The following is a 21,448-nucleotide window of genomic DNA, read 5'->3' on the forward strand; positions in this document are numbered from 1 at the left end:
GACCTTCACCAGAATGAATTTTCCAGACTCTAACTTCTCCTTTTATCCTCCCAGAGAATGGGCTTGTGGTTACTCCACGGGCTTGTGGGAACTACTTACAACCAACGAATTTGCTCCTTTTTAAAGGTGTGTAAACTCCTTTTCAGAAGTTTAAAAGTGTAAAGGTTTGAACTAAAGGTATGAACTCTGAGCTAGAGAATTGCCAAGTTCCGACTTACCACTTAGTAAGAACCAAACATCTGAGAGCTGTCCGGACCAAATCCCCGGCAGACTAGGCTTGCCCTGCTGCTCTTTCCATTTTCTCACCAGCTCCCTTGGTCATCCTCAATTCACCTCTAACCCTGAGAAATCTGAATCAATCCACACTTATCATTCCCCAAAAATCCATGTCAACCAATAGCCTTATTCACCTCCCCAGATAGCCCCCAGATGAAACTGTATACTTCAAGAGGGAAGGATGGAAGGTCCCTTTAAAAAAAAAAAAAAAATTATTCTCTCTTGTGAAAACCTGAGGCAATTTGATGACTATTGCCCCTAGGCAGATTACTCAGGGCCCCAGCACTGGGCCTCTGGGTAAGAACAGAAGGGTAATTTTGGAGTCTTGACTGAAAGTTACTGGCTCCCCCTTGGTGGACCCCTTTTAGCCTACTCATCCTAGACCCTTCCTGTCCTTCTCCACTGACCACACGGGAGTCTATTTTTATTAAAGAGATCTTGGGGAATCTTTAAGGACCCAGAGATCCATTGCTTCCAATATCAGAGCAACTGAAATTACTGCAAATGGATTTAACCTTATTCTTTTGTGTGTGTGTGTGTGCTTTATTTAATATTTTTATTTTTCCCATTTATACATAAAACAATTTTACATTTGTTTTTAAAACTTTGAGTGCCAAGTTTCCTCCCACCCCCTTCCCCAGTTGAGAAGACATATGTGAAGTCATGGGCTGGGATTTTCTCTGGAAACCAACAGATTGAGATGCTGCGTTCCAGTTAAGAGGGACAAGCCGGTGAAAAGTGGATTCCCCGTAGGGATCCCTTCAGACATGGGTTGGGTGCTGAGGTCCCTTCCAGCTCTCAAATTCTGGGTTAATAGAAACAAGCCCACTTTTCCTTCATGTGTACACTAATGAATTTTTGAGCATGAGATCAAGAGGGAACTCAGAGACCATAGTCATCACATCTTCCATGTGAGGTAATGGAGGCCCTTACCTCTCTTAAATGACTCACCTAAAGCCACCAGCTAATTAGTGGCAGAATGACTACTACGCCAGACTTCTGACCTGGTGCCTTTCCTTTCCATCAAGTTGCCCTTAACCTCAGAGACTCTTTCCTAGAAAATAGATAATGCTCCCATAAAGACCGAGTTCTTCAAAGGCCCACATATGCACATATTATTTAGGGTCCTAACTATGCACTTCCTATCCTCAGTTTGTTATCAGCTCAAGAGACTTTTCACCAAATGACCCAACATTTACTACATTGGATTGAAAACTTTTGTATAAAGGAGATTTTTTTTTAATTTTTTAAGTGGGTGATTTGAAAAATTCTACATTAAAACCATACAGATCATAATTTCATCTTTTCTTGATGGTTCCATAAATACTTCAGAATCTTATCTGGTTCATGTTCCTTGTTATGAATATGTATTGTTCTGTGAATATATGGAATTCTGAATAATATATTTCTATAATTTATAGAAACTTCAATAGACTAGCTCATTTCACTGTTTTTTTTAATATAGTTTTAATTTCTGCAGGAAAATATTTCTAATATAAATTTAATTGTACCAAATTCTGGGCACAGTGTTGGGATGATTGTAATTCTTATTAATGGCTCATTTTGACAAGATATTATTTACATCTAAAAAACTCACACTACAAGACTGGGTGCTCTGAATTCATGAACAGTCTGAAGAATATTTTTTAAATGGTATGGCTTTGTACACACAGTACACAAGTAATTAAAGTACACAAAGTAATTCAAGAGTGTTAGATGGTTTTTCTTTTTCTTTTTTTTTTTAACAGTTTTTAATAAATAAATTAATTCAAGAGTATTGGTTGTCTTAAATAAAATATATCTAGTTAATATAATAATTGTTTTTATCTAATATAACACTCAAAACTAATACTCAGAAACAGTTTACAGTAGAAAGTGGTTTAAGCATTCCCTCTATAATTGTGTTTACAGTATCAGTTTACTTTTAAAATGCCTTTTTCAAACAAACAACCACACAATATTATCCCACAATATAAAATCAGAGAATTTTAGAATTAGAAGAGATTTTAAAGATTATTTAATCCAACTTCCCAAATAGAAGGATGCTTTCAACAACATCCCTAAAAAGATGGACCTCCAGTCACTTCTTGATACTTTAAGTGATGGAAAAATAAGGGGATCAAATCCATTTTTGAAAACCTTTTATTGCTGGAAAATTCTTTTTTAAAATAAATGAAAATCTGTCTCTATCCAAAATAAATAAATAAATTGATTGATTGATTAATAACTAAATAAAGAGGCCTTTTTTCCCCCACCAAAAATCAGTTTGGTCCAAATTCTTATTTAAATACAGGCATTTTAAAAATTCTAAGCAGGATACAAATTACTGAGATTGTAGTATACACCAAAGCCATAGAGTACAAAGAATGGTGTTTTTGCTCAAATTGCCAAAATTCAAAGGACCTTACTGACATACTTTTAGCTAAGGTAAAAACAACTAATCTTTGCAAGATAACAATAAGAATAATCAGTTGAAATAAAAAGGTACCAAATGATCTTCTTGCTTTTTCCAGCAATCTGTTCTCCCGTCTGGGCCAGTTCTGTACTATTCTTTCCCTCTAGTGTCTTCCCAAGCTCCGGTTTCACAGTGTCTTGAGGTCAGAGAGAGGCTTTCTAATCACTGTCCCTTCCTAGGTATGAGCAAAGAGCTGAAGACCCAAAGCAGAGACCAATTTGACTGTGACAGAAAATAGGGCAGACAATATAAATATATGGTACCTAACACAGCGGCGTGGCACTTATTACCAGATGATATCAACAACTCTCCATCATGTTAGACGTAAGTTACCCCTTGCCATTGATCCAGTGTTCTTAATCTGGAGTCTGTGAACTTAAAAAAATTTTGATAACTTAATTTTAATATTATTTACTTCCTTAATAATGCAATGTGATCAAGTCAGTTTCCTTAAATACATCACAGGGAATAGGTTTCAACCTCAAGGTTGCACATGACTGAAGCAAGCCAGATTTTCTCTCCTCCAAACTTGAACTGTTAGATGTTATCGAGCATCTCTTAAAACATCCCCCCCAAAGCTTAGAGATTAATAAGAACTCTAACTTAATCTATGGTTCATTGGGAACCTCAGTACTTGGGAGTAAGTGATGCATCATGGTCCCCGAGGGATTCTATGAGCTAATTTCAATTCAACAGTCGGCCATTTGTCTCAAAAACTGCACTAAACCCTGCGTTTATTAGAATAATAATTGATTCAACAACAAAAGCAAAATGAACACCCCAGTCTTCAGAGAGCTTACCTATTACTGGAGGAAAAAAAATACATGCATTTGATTTCCAGTTTCTTGCCACTACAAAAAGGGCTGCTGCAAACTTTTTGCACATGTGGTCCTTTCCCCATTTTTACAATCTCTTTGGGGTACAGAGACACTGCTGGATGAAAGAAGATGCATAGTTTGATGGTCCTTTGGGCATAATTCCAGATTGCTCTCCAGAATGGTTGGATTAATTCACAACTCCACCAACAATGTATCAGTGTCCCAGTTTTCCTATATCCCCTCCACCCTTTATCATTATCTTTCCCTATCACCTGAGCTAGTCTGAGAGGTATGAGGTGGTACCTCAGAGTTGTCTTAATTTGTATTTCTCTGATCAATAGTGATTTAGAGCACCTTTTCACATGACTAGAGATGGCTTTAATTTCATCTGAAAATTGATAATTTGTCAACTGGAAAATGGTTTGTATTCTTATAAATTTGAGTCAATTCTCTCTCTCTCCTCTCTCTCTCTCTCTCTCTCTCTCTCTCTCTCTCTCTCTCTCTCTCTCTCTCTCTCTCTCTCTCTCTCTCTCTTTCTCTCTCTCTCTCCACTGCACCCCTAGCTGCCCCAATTCTCTATATATTTTAGAATTGAGGCCTTTATCTTGACCATCTACCTTGGATGTAGAAATTCTCTAGAAGCTCTTTTTGTAGTGGCAAAGAGTTGGAAACTGAGTGGATGCCCATCAATTGGGGGAATGGCTGAATATGGTATATGAATGTTATGGAATATTATTGTTCTATAAGAAATGACCAACAGGAGGATGTCGGAGAGGCCTGGAGAGACTGACATGAACTGATGCTGAGGGAAGTGAGCAGGACCAGGAGATCACTGTCCACAACAACAAGATTATGTGGTGATCAGTTGTGTGGAACGTGGCTCTTTTCAATGATAAATGATTCAGAGCAATCCCCAAAGGCTTGTGCTGGAGGGAGCCATCTGCCCCCAGAGAGAGGACTGTGGGGACTGAGTGTGGATCACAACAAGGTACGTTCACCTTTTGGTCGTTTTTGCTTGCTTATTCGTTTTTTTCTTCTTCATTTTTTCCTTGATCTGATTTTTCTTGTGCAGCCTGATAAATGTGGAAATTGCTCATGTTTAACCTCTATTGGATTACTTGCTGTCTAGGGGAAGCGGGGGGAGAGAGAAAAAGTTAGAACACAAAGTTTGCAAGGGTGAGTGTGGAAAACTGTCTTTGAATGGATTTTGAAAAATTAAAAAGCTATTTTATATATATAATTTAATTTTTTAAAAAAGCCTCACCCCAGGAAAATAAATTCAAAGTAATTTCAAGAGGAAGAGTGCATTAACAAGTGGGGCCACGAGGGGGGAGCCACAGTGCCTAGTTTTGAACTGACATGGTCGGGATGCTGTTCTTCCCCAGTGAACCTGAGCAAGTCCCTTTTCTAAGTCTCAGTTTTCTCACCTGTGAAATGGAGATAACGGCAGGATCGATGTGAAGATCAAATGGAAATATTTGCAAAGCACTTCGCAAACCTCAGGCTCACAACTTGGGGAGGATTGGGGGAGGGACTGGGAAAAGGACTCCTGTAGAAAGCTCTGGGGGGAGCTGGGGATCCAGGTGGGGACAGGGAAGGAGGAAGGACCTTCCCCACGCAGACACAGGCGAAGCTGGGGTGCCAGGGAGCAATCAACCCAGAATATTCACTGAAATACAAGAAAGGGACAACAGCAAATCAGCTTGGAGAGGTGAGGGGGAGCCAGATTGGAGGGGAGCAGGGGGTCCTCCAGGCCACATCCCGTCTAGTACTACACCTGGCAGTGCAGCATCCCTCCCTCAAGCCTCCGAATTGTCCCTCCGCACCACCCTGGCCTACAATCCCAAGCACGTGACTCCTCTGGCCCAGAGTGCCTTCTTCCCTCTCCCTAATCTTCCTCACCTCTTGGAATGGGTCCCTCCTCCCAAACTTTCCTTCAGCTCCTCAACTCAGGGTCTCCCCTCCTGTTTTTCCCTCCAAGGCTTTCAGTCTCTTGTAAGGTGCCACTCTTTACCCTGGATCACTCCTGTGATAACCTCTGAGATTTGCACCGCACTTGGATGCATCCTCTCCTGTGAGCCTTGAAAAAATCCTCTGAAGTCAGGTACTTCAGGTAATAATCCCCCCCACTTTATTAAGGAGGGAATAAATGAAAGCTCAGAGAGCTCCCCCTGTCACAGACAACAAATCCGAGGCAATATTTGTATTATATAATATAATATATATAATAATATAATAATAGAGGTTACTCTACTCTGTGCAGAGAAAACAAAGCTTATTGTATCTTTATACTTCCAGTGTCAAACATGAGGTGTCTCATTGGAGAATCATCTAATGATGTTTCCTATCACTCCGCAGTGACCTGCCCCTCACAGCACTGAAAGGCGTCCATCCAGATTCAGAGACAGTATGTTCCTGGGAAGCTGCCCACTTCAAGGAAGCAAGAGAGGCAGAAAGGTACCAGCTGCATTGTGGGAAAGTCCCCTACGCAGGAAGCATTAGAAAATCAGAGTCAGATCCCACCTCTGACCCTTCCTAGATATGGCACCATGGACAGATCACTCCACCCCACTGAAGGTCCTCAGCCTGACTGGCTACATCTCCCCATTACCATGGAGATCATATACCCATATGGAAATCTTACATTGAAGTTGTAACCCTAATCCTTAGGTGTCTGGAGGGAGATTCCAAGGGATCTATGAATGTATAGAGGGGAAAGTGAAAACAATCACTAACTTCTTGCTGAAATTTGGCATTTTTTCCCATTCTGAATGAATGAACAAATGTAGATGACAAACCCCAGTAGTATTGTCAGTACCTGTGTCTTTGTCACCAAAGAAAGCACAGATATTTCTGTTTCTCATTATAGTAGTTACAAATATCTCAAAATGGTCATGGCCATCACACTTGGAAATTACTGGATTTGGGGTAGATACAATGATTCTTTTTTTTAATTATAAATTTTTTGAAATTTTCAATAGTATTTTATTTTTCCAAATACATGTAAAGATAGTTTTCATTTTTGTAAGACTTTGTCTTCAAAATGTTTCTTCTTCTCTCCCTTCCCTCTCTCTTTTTAAAACAAGTCATCTGATATAGGTTAAATAGGTACAATTCTTTTAAATATATTTTTTATTTGTCATGTTGTGTGAGAAAAATCAGACCAAAAGGAGAAAAAAAAACTATGAGAAAGAAAACAAATAAATAAAAACAACAAAAGATGTAAATATGATCCTTTAATCCAACTTCAGTCTTCCTAATTCCCTCTCTGGATGTGGATGGCGTTTTCCATCCCAAGTCTATTAGAATCGCTTTGAATCACCCCTTTGTTGAAAAGAGCCAAGTCCATCATAGTTGCCCACCACATAATCTTGTTCTTATCGTGCACCGTGTTTTCTTGGTTCTGTTCACTTCACTCAGCATCAGTTCAGATACAAAGATTTTTAAAGAAACAAATTACCTAGAATTTGCATCAATAGCAGAGAATATAAATAATTTCTGTAAAAGAGCCAGCATTGGGCTATAACTAGGAAACTCGGCAGCGCCACACTCCATCTCTCAAAGCAAGGGAGCCACCATTCAACTCCTCTCAGCCTCTCTGGGGTGGAAGTTTGTGAGTCTGATCTCTCCCCTCCTCTACTGACAATCCCAGCAATAAAAGGAAGAAAAAAGATCTCTAAAGGGGCATCAACTGCTTGGCTCCATCCAGCTCAGGTTCGAGGGACTGAATTCCTTAGCACACTCAAGAGAATCAGGGGACTGAAGGCCACTTTGGGCTTCATGGACTTGACTTGGGAATCCCATCGTGTCTATGCTGCAGCTCTGTCAATTTTGAAAAAAGAGCAGCTGGGAATCTTAGGCACCTTCTCTGGCTCACACTGTCCTCCGAGCTCCTGAAGAGAGAAACAAAGTGAATCCTTGGTGGCTTCATTCTATAGCTTCCCACCCCCTCTTTCTTTTAATTTCCTGTTATCTTTGCCTCTCACCTTAGCCTGCCAGGGTACCCTCCAGCATCATATCACTTCTGTCTCAAAAGGGACTGTATTATGCTCAGTCTGATAAGGGTCCTGATCAAACAGCCATTGGAGAAATAATCATTCAGGAACTACGGACCCTGTCCAAACTGTCATGCTCTCTACAATCCAAATGGGTTACATAGGTGCACTCCATATAGAGCTGGGAAGTGATCCAGCACTCTGGAAAGCAATTTGGAACTATGTCAGCTTTAAATATGTCTCAACAGAGAGTATCCCAGTTATGTCCATACCCCCAAAGGGATCAAAAAAATTTAAAAAAGAAAAGGATATCTTAAATCAAAAAATGTTTATATATATATATATATATATATATATATATATATATATATATATATATATATATATATAATCAAAAAATGTTATATATATATATAAACATTTTTTGATTTTATATATATATATATACATATATATATATATACATATATATATATATATACATATATATTATATACCTTGAAGTATGTTGCAAAGAATTAGAAACCAAGGGAATGCCCATCCATTGGGAAATGGCTAAACAAATTATAGTGTGTGGATATAATGGAATACTACTGAACTATAAAAATATATTTTTCAAAAGAAAAAATTGCAGAGAAATCTTTGAAGACTTGTATGAATGGATATAGCATGAACAGAACTAGGAACACAGTTTTCATCATAATATCGATTTATTTTTTTTATTTGATCAATTCCTATTTATCATAGAAAATAAAAATTTAGAGGTTTGTTTCTGGACCTGTTATTTTACTGGGTGAAGAAACTCCCTCTATCAATGTAGACTGACAATTGTTTTTTTTTTTCTTTTTTATTATTAAAGCTTTTTATTTTCAAAACATATGCCTGGATAATTTTTCAAAATTGATCCTTACATAACCTAGTGCCCCAAATTTCCCCCCCCTTTCCCCATCTCCTCCCCTAGATGGCAAGTAATCCAATATATGTTCAACATGTTAAAATATATGTTAAATCCAATATATGTAAACATATAATATCAAGATTTTTTTTTTTACTGAGGCAATTGGGGTTAAGTGACTTGCCCAAGGTCACGCAGCTAGGAAGTATTAAGTGTCTGAGGCCAAATTTGAACTCAGGTCCTCCTGACTTCAGGTGCTCTATCCCACCAAGCTGCCCCTCCCCTCAATAAGTTTAAAAGAAAAATGAAAGACTTACAGATTCTGATCAATACAATGAGCAACCATAGTTCCAGGGGAACAATGTTGAAGCAGGTTACCCCTCTCCTGGCAAGGAGGGGATGGACTCAAGGTGCAGAAAGAGACAGACATTTTAAGATACAGGGAATGTTTTGCTTGATGGACACATTTGTTACAAGAGTTGTATTTCTTTTCTTTTTTGCTTTTCAAATCAGGGTGATGTTGGTAAAAAAAAAAAAAAAAATGAATCGGAAAAACCGGTAATTGGTTCTTCATTAAAAAAAGAGAAGGGGCAACGAGGTGGCACAGTGGACAGAGCACCAGCCTTGAATTCAGGAGGACCTGAGTTCAAATTTGGTCTCAGACACTTCCTAGCTGTGTGACCCTGGGCAAGTCACTTAACCCCAGCCTCAGGAAAAAAAAAGAAAAGAAAAGAAAAAAAGATCATTGAAACATTTTCTTTAATGTGTGGAAGAGAACAGGAGTTAGGCTAGAAGGAAACACAATTAGTAAGACAGCTTTGAAAGTTACATGTTGGAGCAGCTAGGGGGCGCAGTGGATAGAGAACCAGCCCTAAAGTCAGGAGGACCTGAGTTCAAATCCAACCTCAGACACTTAACACTTCCTGGCTGTGTGACCCTGGGTAAGTCACTTAACCCCGATGGCCTCAGGGGGGAAAGTTACATGTTGAATTTACTTATACTTTAAAAGAAAATACAAATAGAGCATTTATTAAACGTTCAGTAAGTGCTGGGCACATGTATAAGCAGCAGGGACACAAATGTAAGGAGACAAGACAGTTCCTGCTGTTAAGGACAGATAACACATATATAAACACTGATGGGAGGGGAAGTGCCCAGGGCCAGTCCCAGGAAGTGAACAAAGCCATAGTGGGTGGGAGGAACATGTCTATGGCCCTCCTGAGGTGAGATTCTAGTGGAGTCACCATACAGGATACCGGCCTCCAGGTGGCGGTTTTTCCGGGGGGATCACAGTAGAGTAAGGCAGTCGCCAGGCAAGAGGGTGGGCCTTCAGGGTGGAAGTTCTGCCAGAGAATTGCATGCAGCCACAAGTGTGAAAACCGTGAGCCAGAAGGCAGAGGCAAGGAGGGAGAGCATCCCTGACGTTACAGACTGATGCTGTCCCAGATGGAGAAGTGGATGCCGAGAGATGGATGCTGAAGGTGGTGGGGAAGAAGGGGAGAGGAAAGAGATGGAGTCACATAATCAGCTCTTCAGTCAGCCTTGGAAACGGAGGCAGAAGCAGGCTTGGAACTGAACAGAAGGAGAGGATGCAGCTGAATCCCATTTGGCAAACGGGGAAGTTTCTCAGTGCTCCCAGACAACTTCCTGTTCCAAAAAGGCTTCTTTCAGCACCAGCACTCTCCCTGGGATGCAGCGGGACTTCAAAGCCTGGAACAAGGAGATCTCTCCACAATCACCATTCTCCCGGACAGGATGGGTGACGGAGAACGGCGGTAGGGGAACAAAAATAGTGACGCAGCACCAACTGCTTCCAGATGGACAGTGCTGAGAGAGTCTTGGGAAGGTGGACTGGCTGAAAAGAAAGGGCCGGCCCCTGCTCCAAGGGGGAGAATCCTGCTGGTCAGAGAGGAGAGAGGCCTTCGGCACCCACCCTGTGCCAGGCTTTGTGCTTTACAAATGTCATCCTGAAAGGAGGTGCTGCTGTTGTTTCTATTTTTTTTTTTACAGATGAAGAAACTGAGGCAGACTTAAGTGACTTGCCCAGACTCATAAGACAGAATTTGAACCCAGGTCTTTTGATTCCAAATCCAGCACACTCAGCAATGTATTCAGATACCAATAGAGGGGCCCACCAAAAGCAGGGAACAAGTATGTGTTTCCCGCTGCTTTCTTTTTTAACCCTATCTGTTATTTCATCAGCATTCCTCATGGCGCCAGCCATGAAACAGTGTAGACAGAGAAGGAAAGTGATTTTCTGGGAGCCACCCACCTGACTATGAGACTTGAACCCAAGCTCTCTGACCACTGATCCACCCTGCCTCTCTTTTCCTTATAAACACTGAAAAATTGCTGTTATAAATGTCAGCCAATTGAATGAAACCACAATGAGTAAAAATTTAACAATTCAGCTGCTTAAAGTACCTGAGACATGCCTTCCCAGGGGCCCTGGCCCCCTTCCTCCTTCCCAGCAGAGCCAGGCAATCTGAGTTTTTATCTCAGCTCCCAAGTGCCCTTGGCTAGGTCACTGATTCTGACACTCTGGCCTTCTGTTTCTTCCTCAGGAATAGGGAACAACAGTTGCTAGGGTTCTAAACCTAGATGCTCTGACCCGCCAAATGATTTACAATTCATGATGGAAGCTTGGGCTGAACAAAAGTCCCTGGTGTGTTTGTGGGGACCTCCCTTTGTGGAGTTCTCCCCACTTCCTCCCCTGCTCATTTCAAGACAAGCTTCCTGGCCTGGCTTGGCCATGACTAGGAGCCAAGACTGGTTGGAGCAGCCAAGGCAGTTTGCAATCATTATATCATACAGCTGGGATTGGTGCACAGTTAAAAGGAAACCCATTATGCAGAAATTAGCATTTATGGAAATAATAAATTACGCAAATGATTCTTTAGTGTGAGCTGTCAGCCCTAAGCAGCTCTGATCTAAATAAATTTGTAACTCACCAAAGGGTCCAAGAAGATGAACTGCTGGAGTATCCAGCCAACATTTTTAGCAGATGAGATTAGGGGTTTAAAAAGAAGCATGAGACAAAGCTATTTTGTGCTTGTATCCAGTCCTAGAGAAGGACGGATATTTATGATCTTCTTCTTTTGGAGGATCCTTCTGAATAGCGTTTAAAAGAAGAAACTCAGATTCAAACCTGACCTCATGGAATCCTAAAGTTAGAGCTGAAAGATACTTTGGAAGCCATTAGTCTGAGCTTTTCATTTTTACAGATGAGGAAACTGAGTCTCAGAATGCCCCTTTGGATATGACCTGTACTCTGGGAAGATCACTTATCCAATCAGGGCCTCAGTTTCCTCATCTGTGAAATGGGAACAATAATAACAACTTCACAAGGATATTTTGAAGAAGGTACTTTAAAAGCTTCAGTTTCACTTTAGAAATGAACATCATCTTTCCTGCCATCCTCTAGTTTGTGTTGTAAATTGTTGTTGCCATGTTATTATTATTATTATTCCCAAGCCTCTTCATAGTATAAGAAGCCGTCTTTTTAATATCAAGATTTTTTTCAAAATTGTATATAACCATGAGTCATGGAATCTCAAGTCTCCACAGAATTGAAGATGAGGGTCACCCAAGGGGCAATGGAGAAGTGCATTGTGGGCTTGAGCAGGCTGCAATGCATCATCCACAAGGCACTCATTATGAAGAAGAGTCGTAAAAAAGATGTCATCGGAGATACGTGGAAGCTCAGAAAAGAGGAGCTGCTTACTTGGTAACCGCAAAGATCAGTGGACAGCTGGTGTCCACCATTGGTAACCATTAAATGTCAAGAAAATAAGAGCAATGGTCAGACATGGACAAGGTTGGAAAGGCGGAGGATGGATGGGCTGCCATCTGCAGCATCAGAGACACCATGGCCATTGAAGAGATCTCGGATCTGTTTGGGTATTGGAAATTCATTTTTTAAAATGATTCCCATTTAACGATGCTTTCCCCTGCAAATTTGCTTCCTTCTTGTGTGTGATTAGGAGCGTAAATGGGTCCTTTGTAGTAACAGAAGTCAGTGAGGAAAAAAAAATTGTTTACAAATTTGATTTGATTTTTATTTTCATTTATAGAAATTTCCCTTGAGGATTTTTTTTTAATAGAAGTTTACCTTGAAGTATAGTCTGTCAAGGAGGAAGAGAGCTCAGGAATGCATCCATTCCATAGACTGAGGCACACCTGTATTATTTCTCAGGACTGGAAAAGAGGCCGAGTGACTCATGAGGTAGGGATTAAGCCATGGAAGCCTCCCTCCCTGGCTTACCAGCTTGGATACCAGGAGACTGCGCAGGAATTGGCACACACACAAAAAGCATAACCCCTGTCCCAAAGCTATGTGTTAGAAAACTCTCTCCTCCTTGAAGAAGATGAATGTCCTGTCCTACATGAGGAGTGATGGAGGGTTCCTGAGAGGGAAAGCTGGGAAGTTGCAGGCAACTGAAGAAAAAAGTTCTGGAAAGAAATCAGTATGAGTAGAGCCAAGTTGGGTAGGAATGGCCTTATCCCCAGCTTGTTACAACAGAGTATTTCTTAGTTGAGCTGAGTTACCTCATGCCCAATGGAAGAGCTTCTTCACCCAATATAATCTGGTATATATTCTGCTCTGGAGACCTCTGAATTCTTTTTTCTATTTTTTAAATCAAAGCTTTTTGTTTTCAAAATATCTGCATAGATAATTTTTCAACACTGACCCTTGTGAAACCTTGTGTTCCAAATTTTCTTTCCCTTCCCCCCATCCTTAGATGGCAAGAAATCCAATATGTTAAATCCAATATTAGTATACATATTTATACAATTATTTTGCCTTATGAGAAAAATCAGATCCAAAGTGAGAAAGAAAGCAAAAGTCAAGCAAACAATATCAAAAAGAGTGAGAATGTTATGCTGTGATTCACACTCAGTTCCCACAATCATCTCTCTGGGTGTAGATGGCTCTCTTTATCACAAGATCATTGGAACTGGCCTGAATCATCGCTTTGTTGAGAAGAACCACATCCCTTCGAATTGATCATCGTACAGTCTTGTTGTTGCTGTGTTCTGCTCATTTCACTCAGCATCAGTTCCTGTAAGTCTCTCTAGAACTTTCTGAAATCATCTTGCCAGTCATTTCTTGTAGAATGATAATATCTGAATTCTTTTTTTTGCTGCTGAGTTGGATAAATGGGTTCTCTTTGCTAGTCACTGTAACATGCCCTCCTGGCAGTTACAATTACTAGTCTGTCCTAGGCCCAACAGAGTACCTTTGACCACTGACCTTTGCAGTGTGAACTCTACCTGGCTTGCCTCCTCTGAGGCCTTCAAAGGTCTCCGGCCACGATCTCTTGAATCTATAGTTTAATAACCTGTAGCGCACTCAAGAACAGCCACGTGTAATCTTAAAACCCTTTATTATACCTACTCACATAATGCCCTGACTTGTTGGTTCCCTAGTGAACACCTGGTCAGAAGATCCACGTGTTCTCTACCAAACTCCTTACCTCTCTGGGCTATCCATCCGCTTGGCTTGGCTACCCCAGGCTGGGGAGCCAGGTTAAAGAGAGTGACTGCTGTCTGCAGTGGGCTTATAAATGGCCTGTGAGGTCACACACACAGCCAATCAGCGAGAGAGTCGTCACCCATTACGAAGCTATCTCAGTATGGCCAAGATCCCACCCACAAGGCAGTCCTATATCCACAGAGATTACTTCCGGGCCACTCAATCTCCTGTTGCGCTGTGGCACCCATTTAAAGGGCCCTTACAATTCCCTTCTCTTGTTTTGCAGAATCTCATCCTTACAAGTCACTATATGTATTCTTCATAGAACTGGTACTTGGTAGGAAAGGAGTCAAGCCTTGGGTATAGAACATGGCACCTCCTCCTCCCTCACAAATAATAATGACAGCAATCAGAAGTTACATGGAACCCAATCATACCATCTTCATTAATAATGTTTAAGGAGAAAATAGATATAGTTCTATCCCAGTGTTCCTTCTCTCTGAGGAAATCAGAGTGGTCTCCTTCTCAGCCACAGATACCAAGAAGACTTGAGACTCCAGATTCCAGACTCCAGACTCCATCTTTGAAGATCCATCCTTGGGAGTCTCCTGCCTCCTTCACTCCTCCACTAAGACCAAGGACTCGGGATGGTCCTCCAGAGAGCTAGTCTGGACATTGCCACTCATGGGACCACACTCATTATAGAAGTTTCAAGAATTGACTTCCAGTTTGGGTTCCATGGCTTATTAGCTGGATGTTCAAAGGAGGTTCCCTCTGCCTTCTGATGGAGGCGTGCTCCAGGGAGTAGGAACAAAAAAGACCAACTGTCTGGTGTCCTCTGGGCCCCAATCTATGGGGCAGCCTGGAAATACAGCAAGGCCCATGACCCTCCTCAGGAAACCCACACAGCTTAGGAGAACTGGGCAGGACCCACATGCCACAGATCTCCTTCCATGCCACCGAGAGGTCTCCCCAGCTTGCCCTCCCTCCTTTCCAGACTAACAGCTTTGCAAGAAAGGTAGAATGAGTCAGACTAATAAATGGCAATCCAAAAACTCTCTCCTCTTAGCTGCCACCTACAAATCAACAGAGCAGGGGAAAGAAGGGAGAGCTTGATGCAAATGCCTCAAGGCCATTGCCTCCTGCCACTGCTTGTCATCCCCACAGTCCAGCTCCCTAATGCCCTAATTCTGAGAGAACAGAACAGGGGAGAACGTTAGAACAAAGGAAGAAACATTTATTGTGGGATATATAGGCCACTGAGCCAGACGGAGACTATGGATGCTGATTTCCTAGTTCAACACTGTCATTTTATCAGTGTAATCTAAATTATGAACTAATTTAATTCTCACCAGAGTAGTTCTTCTCATCTCTGTCATAAATACCAATTCAATTCAACAAGCATTCATTTGAAACTCCTATTATGTGTATTCCCATAGATGGAAAGGATAGATGGGAAAATATGAAAAAGTTCCCTGCCCTCAGGGGTGCTACATCTACTGCACAGAAGATCTAGCCACTATGTTTGGGGCCTTTTTGTAAATCAGGGGGTCTTAAGTGGGATCCATGAACCCACAAGGGATCTGTGGATCAATGTTGCGGGGAAAAAAAAACACATATTTATTTCTGCTGAAATTTGGAGTTTAAGTAAAATTTAGAATTTCCTTCACTTATTTAAAAACATAATTCTGAGCAGGAATTCATGGAGTTCTCTTGATTCTATGATCTATAATAGGTGAAGAAGCCCCTCTCTGGGTCTTGGAACACTTCATGGATCATCAGGCTGTTCATCTTCCATCCTTTGCTCAAGGTAGGACTGTCCTATCACTTTATGCGATGAAACATACAGGTCCTCCTAGCTCATTAACTACAGTCTGCATGCACCTATCATTGTCCTTGAAGTTCCCTGAAATTTTAATTCTTTGGAAATTATGGTGTTTCATCATTCATTGCCATATGAAATGATCAGCAATACAGGGCCTTTAAAAAGAAGGTTATAGGGGCAGCTAGGTGGCGCAGTGGATAGAGCACCAGCCCTGAATTCAGGAGGACCCGAGTTCAAATGTGGTCTCAGACACTTAACACTTCCTAGCTGTGTGACCCTGGGCAAGTCACTCCCTAGCCTCAGGGGAAAAAAAAAAAGAAGGTTATAAGACCAAGAAGTGACACAGAAAGTAATAGGCAGTTTCTCAAAAGCCTGAGGCCAGATCCAGTCATTTAGCAGCTTTATTGTCCTGAACAAGTCACTTAAATCTCTGTTTGTCTCAGTTTCCTAGTATGTAAAATGAAGATTAATAAACACCTACCTCCCAGATAATGTTTGTAAAGAGCTTAGTACAGTGCCTGGCACATAGTAGGTGCTATAATGCTTTCTCTTCTCTCCTCATTCCCATATTTGGTATGAATCATCAGAAGACCAATTAATAAAATTATCTCTGGAGAATGATGAATGAGAAGAATTCAAAAAGAAATGTATAAAGACTTGTCTAAGTTAATCCAGTAAAGGAAGACATAGTTTAATATGTATATATATATATATATATATATATATATATATATATATATATATATATATATATATATATATATATATATATATATATATAAACTCCCATGTGGGTAAAGAAAAGATTTATGGGAAAATATGATGGAAAATAGAATGAAAGATTTCAAAGCAGAAGAGACCAACAACTTGTAGGTTACTTAGATGCCTCCTCCATTCTTTACAAAGAGAACTGGGAGTCTACGGTCACAGCCAAGCCCAATATGCAGCATCAAAAGAAAAAGAAGAAGAAACTGACCCTATCTTAATAGACAGGAAATGATGGGTTATAGAGACAAGAATCATTTCAGAGGAAGCTCCCCTGGGGTAACAAGAACAAAGATCCAAATCAACATTAAATTAAAAGAAAGGCTGAAGATGAAAAGACGCTCTATGTAATTATGACTGCCGCACCCCAACCTGCCTAAACAAATTGTTGACTCTGAAAAATATGAAGTAGATAAAAGCAAAGACATTAACTTTATCACTTAGCTTAGCTGGACTTCACTTTCCTCCTCTGTAAGATGAAAGGGTTAAAATAGATAATCTTGAAGGTCCCTCCCAGCTCTCAGGCTCATAATCCTGGTCTCATCATTTCTTAAAGAAATTTAATCAAATGTAAGATAGTAGCCACAACGAAGAGGCCAAAAGAACCCAGAAACCACCTCAGCCAACAAATGTTTGATTTCATTGGTGGGCAGAGAAACAACTCAGTCTAGTTTATGCAGTGAACTCACTGGCAAAACATCTGGTCCAATCCCACATTTTATAGAAGATGCCATTGGGAAGAGTTTCTGCACCAGACCAAATAAAAACTTATAGAAATTTGTCCTACATGACTTCTCAACAACGAGATGATCTAGGCCAGTTGCAATGATTTTACGATGAAGAGAGAGGACTGTGAGAATGGAGTGTGGATCACAACATAGCATTTTCATTTCTTTTATTGTTATTTGCATGCATTTTATTTTCTTTCTCATTTTTTTTCCTTTTTGATCTTATTTTTCTTGTGCAGTGAGTTAATTGTATAAATATGTATGTCTATATTGGATTTACAAATATTTTTACCATGTTTAACATGTAGTGGATTACTTGCCATCTAGAGGAAGGGGGAAGGGAAGAGGGGAAAAAATTGGAACACAAGGTTTTGCAAGAGTCAATGTTGAAAATTTATCCTTGCATATAATAAATAAAAATATAATAATAAAAATTTAAAGCTTCAACAAAAAGGAGCTGTATTAGAATCAGACATTATCACATGTAAATAATATTTTGAACACCAGACATTATATATATGCTGACTTCTCTAAAATTCTCACAAGAATATCAGAGTGTCTTTGATCAAAATATGAAAAGAGCCCAGCAGGCTTTGGTGAAGGATTTGCCCGGCTCAGCACTTCTTCACTGGCAAAGGCAGAGAATATAAGATCCCACTGGGTTTTTTCATTTATTCTTATTTTTTAAAAAGCTTTTCACTAGGTTGAGCAAAACACAGCCTTTCAGATGTTCCCCTCCAACAAGTTGTATCTCCTGCACAGGTTGAAATCACACAGGATTCCTTGCTAGATGCTGCTGTGTTCTGTCTGTCCAGTCTTCCCTCGGTGACCATGGTAAGCCCCAGATGGGGAGCTGCAATGTGCTCAAGCTGTCTTACACAGAACCCTGATACAAGAGGAATCCCTCCTAGGTGGGGAGAACCTCCCAGAAATCTCTGCAGACAATCCTGTTGTCCAGCTCAATTCCAATTAATGCAAGTGGTGAATTTCCTTTGACGTGGTCAGGTTTTTCAAATTGGCGTTTGCCTCTTTCCATTGGGCTGCAACCCAAGATCATATTTCACATAATTATAACCTCCCAGAAACGTTCCACCACTTCAAAGGATTCGTTATTGGTACTAATCTACCCTTAGTTGTAATTGTGTTATGTCTCAGAACTCTACAGTATCTCGACAGAAGTAGTGGGCCTGCAGACAGCAAGACCTGAATTCAAATTCTACCTGGTGCACTTATTCTAGCTCTGTGACTCTGAGAAAGCCACTTAACCACTCTAGGTCATGTCCATGAACCCGAATCCCAGATGAAAAGCCCCTGTTTTAAGGGAAATTTCCAGAAACATAGGGTCAGTCAGCATGTGGCATTTCACAACTAGCACCATGGGACTATGGGAATCAGCTCACAAAGCCACATAAAACACAACACAACACAACAAACAAACAAATAAAATCTATTGAGTAATTTTTAAAATATTGTTTTGAAAGCATGACTCAATCACTTCTCTGCCTCAGTTTATTCATCTGTAAAGTAAGGATCATAATAATAATGCTCACCTTCCAGGCTTTGCAAGGACTGAATGAAATAATAAATGTAGAGGACTTTACAAACCTTAAAATGTTCCAATTTTTTTTGAGTTTTGTTTATTTGTTTATTTTGGTCTGAGCCTGTGATTTCTTCAAAGTTGATGCAGATTAGAAAGTGACCCAATTTTGATAGTTCTGGAGAATTGCCTGTGACACCAAAAGGTCAAATGACTTACTTGGCCCTACAGCTAATATGTGCCAAAAGCAGAATTTGAACTAAGGTCTCTCTGATTCTAAAGATAATTCAGCCTTCTAACCACTACACTACACTGCCTCTGGAATTAACAACTCTCAGAGGAAGACCTAAGTAGCTGAAGAATGAATATTTGTAAGATGACAGACAATTGGGAGGGTGACCTAATGACTAAGTCTTTTGGTATATTGGTATATATTGGTATATTTGGTGTATTTTGGATGGGTGCAGCAAATGGACAATGACCCAGAAGGGGCTAAATTCAATCTAACAAATTATGTCGTGGTTTGTTTGTTTGTTTTTCAAGAATGTCAAGCAAAAACCCCTGTCTTTGCAACCCCATTATCTTCCAGGGATTCTATATTGCCTTGAATAATAGAACACTGTGCTCTCTGAAGTGGGTGATTAAAGGCTGAGTGTGGGGAAAACCAGGCTATACAATGTCACCCCCTAATAGCCCACCTATTTGAGATGTTCTAAACAACATCTTCATTTTGGGCCAGCAGAGGAAGTGGGCAGTTTGTAGAGCAAGAGAGAAAGAAAACAATTTGGGTGACTCAGTTGTTCCACCAAAATTAATCTATTTCAAACTTAGAGCATGGTCTCCAGAGGGTTGGGCTGAGCTTTCCTGGGGGACAGTTAGAAAACAAAATTCCCGGAGGACAAGATGGTGTGAATGGGTTTGGAATGGTAAGGCTGTGACTGATGACCCAGTCACAGCTTGGAGCCATGGAAGCATCTCAGCTTCCAAGAGTCTATATCAGACCATGTCCAAACAGGGAATAGTGAGCAGCTTAACAATCACATCCTAAATATATCATCTGAAGGTTGATTAGCTTAGAAAGTCAAAAGTAAAAGGGAGAAATGATCGCCAAGGTCACACAGTCAAAAAATTGTAATGGGGAAAAGGAAAAAAAGATTTGGGTTGGTCCCAAGAGTAGAGAAATAAGTGGCTATTAGAGAGAGGAAGGTTTCAGCTGAATAAAGAACTCCCTGTAAGGGAGAGCAATCCCATCTTGGAATGGACCACTCAAAGGATGATGACATTAACATCCCTGGAGATCAAGTGACCTTGTAGGAAGGCCTTAGGGAAGAGTCTGACATCATTAAAGTTTGGATGAGACAAGCCCTAAGGTTCCCTCTGGCTCCAAGATGTTCTCTTTCCCTGCCATATGAGGCTACTACACCTCCAGAAACAGCTTACCTCTAAGGTGAGGGCTTGATTTGTTTATTTTGGTGAGGCAATCTAGGTTAAGTGACTTGTCCAGGACCACACAACTTGTTAGTGTCAAATGTCTGTGGTCAGATTTTGAACTCAGGTCCTGACTCTGGGGCTGGTGCTCTGTCTGCTCTGCCACCTAGCTGCCCCTAACTACATCATGGATCCCTCTGCCAGTTTGGAAAAGCCTTCAGACTCCACAGTTACATTTTAAAATATGTGAAGGAAATGCTAGCCTTCAGTTAGAGATAAATGAAAATTAAAATGTTGTGTTTTCCCCCCGTCCAAGCTTCAGACGCCTTGAAATAGTACATGGCCGAGTCCCCGATGAAGAACCCCTGCTTTCAGGGGAATTTCCAGGGACACAGAGCCAAGTCACCTGAATCTCATTATAGGATTTTACAAAATAGCACACGGAGTCCAGAATCTGCTCATATGGCCACACAAAGCAAAATCAAGGCAACAACAGCAAGCCTGTTGGGTGTTTAAAAAAAAAAGCCAAACCCCAACAACGTTCTTTTGAAAGCATTAATAAAGTAGTTAAAATCGACTCATGTGCTGGCTTTGGGCCAGAGAACACTGGGGTGGAGAAGGGAGCCAAGTTCTGGGTCCCCACACCCATTTCTTTTAGGAGAAACAAGCCATACCAAGCCAGAATAGTTTTAGGCAGAGGAGTCAGGCACGTTTCCCATGACTGCATGACTAAAGGACATTTAATAAAGGCCTCTCAGTCAACTTTATCACTCAGACAATTAGACAATCTCACTCGGAATCATGGGACAGAAAGAAAATGAGATGGAAGGAACAGCCCGCATGGCAGGCAACAAGGGTGTAAATCAGTTCCAGGAAGGCTGGCCCTGAGACTCCCCTGGATCTAGAGGGGAGGAGGATGAGGGTGGCCTTGTCTACAGGTACATGAATTCTGGGCTGGAAGGAAGCTCCCATATGATGATGATGGCGGCTTAAGAGTCACAAAGCACTGAGGTGTATTATTTCATCTGATCTCCCCTTACCCCAGTAAGATAAATGCAAAGACTATTCCTATCCCCATTTTACAGATGGAGATAATATAGGAGTATTCAGGTCTTGCAGAGCCCATGTCTGTGGCTCTTTTCACCTAGCATTTTCTCTATTTTCTCCAATCTTGCCTCATTTATGGAGGAGAAAACTGAACTGGAGATGGGGACTTGCCTAAACTAAAAACAAACAAACAAACGAAAAAA

General features: G+C 40.7%; 1 protein-coding gene across 2 annotated transcripts in view; it reads left to right on the plus strand.

The window, feature by feature from the left end:
- FADD (Fas associated via death domain) overlaps positions 1-1,991 on the plus strand; it is a 10,085-nt gene extending 8,094 nt beyond the window's left edge. For both annotated transcript variants that reach the window (XM_074276645.1, XM_074276646.1), the window contains exon 3: positions 1-1,991. This exon is cut by the window's left edge and continues 631 nt beyond it. The gene's annotated coding sequence lies outside the window, so the exon portion shown is untranslated.
- The last annotated feature ends 19,457 nt before the right edge of the window (positions 1,992-21,448 follow it).

The sequence above is a fragment of the Sminthopsis crassicaudata genome, chromosome 6 (genome assembly GCF_048593235.1).
Source record: "Sminthopsis crassicaudata isolate SCR6 chromosome 6, ASM4859323v1, whole genome shotgun sequence".
NCBI classification, from domain to species: domain Eukaryota; kingdom Metazoa; phylum Chordata; class Mammalia; order Dasyuromorphia; family Dasyuridae; genus Sminthopsis; species Sminthopsis crassicaudata.